This window comes from Arachis hypogaea, chromosome 16 (assembly GCF_003086295.3).
Source record: "Arachis hypogaea cultivar Tifrunner chromosome 16, arahy.Tifrunner.gnm2.J5K5, whole genome shotgun sequence".
In the NCBI taxonomy this organism is placed as follows: Eukaryota; Viridiplantae; Streptophyta; class Magnoliopsida; order Fabales; family Fabaceae; genus Arachis; species Arachis hypogaea.
Window position 1 is genome coordinate 120,875,724 of NC_092051.1, and position 3,517 is coordinate 120,879,240.

The 3,517-nt window shown below is 38.6% G+C and overlaps 1 non-coding gene across 1 annotated transcript; it reads left to right on the forward strand.

Annotated features, from left to right (window-relative positions):
- Positions 1-2,160: 2,160 nt before the first annotated feature.
- Positions 2,161-2,268, forward strand: LOC112760845 (small nucleolar RNA R71). The gene has a single exon (XR_003181264.1). It is a non-coding gene; the product is annotated as a small nucleolar RNA R71 (small nucleolar RNA).
- The last annotated feature ends 1,249 nt before the right edge of the window (positions 2,269-3,517 follow it).

The following is a 3,517-nucleotide window of genomic DNA, read 5'->3' on the forward strand; positions in this document are numbered from 1 at the left end:
TCAAGGATTTACACCCTTGCACCAAATTAGGCATGCAAAATGCCCTTGCACACAATTCTGGGCGTTCAGTGCCAGATTGGTGCTTGTTCTGGGCGTTGAACGCCCATTTGTGGCCCATTTCTGGCGTTGAACGCCAGAACCATGCTTGTTCTGGGCGCTCAGCGCCAGCTCTTCTCCAGGGTGCATTTCTGGCGTTCAGCGCCAGAACCATGCTCTGTTCTGGCGTTGAATGCCCAAAAGATGCTTCTTACTGGCGTTTAAACGCCAGTAAGGTCTTCCTCCAGGGTGTGATTTTTTTCTGCTATTTTTGATTCTGTTTTTAATTTTTCTATTTTTTTCGTGACTCCACATGATAATGAACCTAATAAAACATAAAATAACAATAAAATTAGATAAATAAACATTGGGTTGCCTCCCAACAAGCGCTTCTTTAATGTCAATAGCTTGACAGTGGGCTCTCATGGAGCCTCACAGATGTTCAGAGCATTGTTGGGACTCCCCAACACCAAACTTAGAGTTTGGATATGGGAGTTCAACACCAAACTTAGAGTTTGGTTGTGGCCTCCCAACACCAAACTTAGAGTTTGACTGTGGGGGCTCTAGTTGACTCTGTTTTGAGAGAAGCTTACTGTGCCTCTTTTCCATGTTTACAGAAGGATGACCTTAAGGTTTCAACACAAGGGAGTCCTCATTCAATTGAAGGACTAGTTCACCTCTGTCAACATCAATCACAGCTCTTGCTGTGGCTAGGAAGGGTCTTCCAAGGATGATGGATTCATCCTTATCCTTCCCAGTATCTAGGACTATGAAATCAGCAGGGATGTAAAGGCCTTCAACCTTTACTAACACGTCCTTTACTTGTCCATAAGCCTGTTTTCTTGAATTGTCTGCCATCTCTAATGAGATTTTAGCAGCTTGTACCCCACAGATTCCCAGTTTCTCTATTACAGAGAGGGGCATGAGGTTTATCCCTGAACCAAGGTCACATAGAGCCTTTTCAAAGGTCATGGTGCCTTTGGTACAAGGTATTAGGAACTTTTCAGGATCCTGTTTCTTCTGAGGCAATGTCAGTTGATCCAGATCACTCAGTTCATTGGTGAACAAGGGAGGTTCATCTTCCCAAGTTTCAATACCAAATAATTTGGCATTCAGCTTCATGATTGCACCAAGGTACTTGGTAACTTGCTCCTTAGTAACATCCTCATTCTCTTCAGAAGAGGAATACTCATCAGAGCTCATGAAGGGCATAAGGAGGTTTAATAGAATCTCTATGGTCTCTAGATGAGCCTCAGAGTCCTTTGGTTCCTCAAAGAGAAACTCCTTATTGATCACTGGACGTCCCAGGAGGTCTTCCTCCTTGGGATTCACGTCCTCCCCTTCCTCTCTAGGTTCGGCCATGTTGACTATGTCAATGGCCTTGCACTCTCCTTTTGGATTTTCTTCTGTATTGCTTGGGAGAGTACTTGGAGGGATTTCAGTGATTCTTTTACTCAGCTGGCCCACTTGTGCTTCCAAATTTCTAATGGAGGACCTTGTTTCATTCATGAAACTCACAGTGGCCTTAGATAGATCAGAGACTAAGTTTGCTAAATTAGAAGTATTTTATTCAGAGTTCTCTGTCTGTTGCTGAGTGGATGATGGAAAAGGTTTACTACTGTTAAACCTATTTCTTCCACCATTATTAAAGCCTTGTTGAGGCTTTTGTTGATCCTTCCATGAGAGATTTGGGTGATTTCTCCATGAGGGGTTGTAGGTATTTCCATAAGGTTCACCCATGTAATTCACCTCTGCTATTGCAGGGTTCTCAGGATCATAAGCTTCTTCTTCAGAAGATGCCTCTTGAGTACTGTTGGATGCAGCTTGCATTCCATTCAGACTCTGAGAAATCATATTGACTTGCTGAGTCAATATTTTATTCTGAGCCAATATGGCATTCAAAGTATCAATTTCAAGAACTCCCTTCTTCTGAGGCGTCCCATTGCTCACAGGATTCCTCTCAGAAGTGTACATGAACTGGTTATTAGCAACCATGTCAATGAGTTCTTGAGCTTCTGCAGGCATTTTCTTTAGGTGAATGGATCCACCTGCAGAAGTATCCAATGACATCTTAGCTAATTCAGACAGACCATCATAGAATATATCCAGGATGGTCCATTCTGAAAGCATGTCAGAAGGACACTTTTTGGTCAGTCCTTTGTATCTCTCCCAAGCTTTATAGAGGGATTCACCTTCTTTCTGTCTGAAGGTCTGAACATCCACTCTAAGCTTACTCAGCTTTTGAGGAGGAAAGAACTTGGCTAAGAAAGCCGTGACCAGCTTATCCCAAGAGTTCAGGCTATCTTTAGGTTGAGAATCCAACCATAGTCTAGCTCTGTCTCTTACAGCAAATGGGAAAAGCATGAGCCTGTAGACTTCAGGATTTACTCCATTAGTCTTAACAGTATCACATATCTGCAAGAATTCAGTTAAGAACTGAAAAGGATCTTCAGATGGAAGTCCATGAAACTTGCAGTTTTGTTACATCAGAGAAACTAGTTGAGGCTTAAGCTCAAAATTGTTTGCTCCAATGGTGGGAATGGAGATGCTTCTTCCATGTAAATTGGAATTAGGTGCAGTAAAATCACCAAGCATCTTCCTTGCATTATTATTATTTTTGGCTGCCATCTCCTCTTCTTGTTCGAAAATTTTTGAAAGGTGCTTGCTGGATTGTTGTAATTTAGCTTCTCTTAGTTTCCTCTTCAGAGTCCTTTCAGGTTCTGAATCTGCTTCAACAAGAATGTTCTTGTCCTTGCTCCTGCTCATATGAAAAAGAGGGAACAAAGAAATAATAATAATAGAGATCCTTTTTGCCCAAGCATAGAGGTTCCCTTATGTGAGTAGAAGAAAAGAAGAAGAGAAAATATGAACTCAGAGAGAGAGGGTTCGGATTTTTGGTGAGTGAGGGAGAGATGTTAGTAGATGAATAAATAAATAGAATGAGATGAGAGAGAAAGAGGATTTTCGAAAATAATTTTTGAAAAAGAGTTAGTGATTTTCGAAAATAGTTTTTTTTTTTTTGAAAAAGGTTAGTAATTTTTGAAAATTAAAATAAAAAATTAAAATAATTTGTTAATTAAAAAGAAATTTTGAAAAAGAGGGAGAGATTTTCGAAAATTAGAGAGAGATGGTTAGTTAGGTAATTTTTGAAAAAGATAAGAAACAAACAAAAAGTTAGTTAGTTAGTTGAAACAAATTTGAAAATCAATTTTGAGATAAGAAGTTAGAAAGGATATTTTAAAATCAAATTTTTGAAAAAGATATGATTAAAATTAGTTTTGAAAAAGATTTGATTTTTAAAATCACAATTAATGACTTGATTCACAAGAAATCACAAGATATGATTCTAGAACTTAAAGTTTGAATCTTTCTTAACAAGTAAGTAACAAACTTGAAATTTTTGAATCAAAACATTAATTGATGATGTGATTTTCGAAAATATGATGTAAAATTAAGAAAAAAGATTTTTGAAAAATATTTA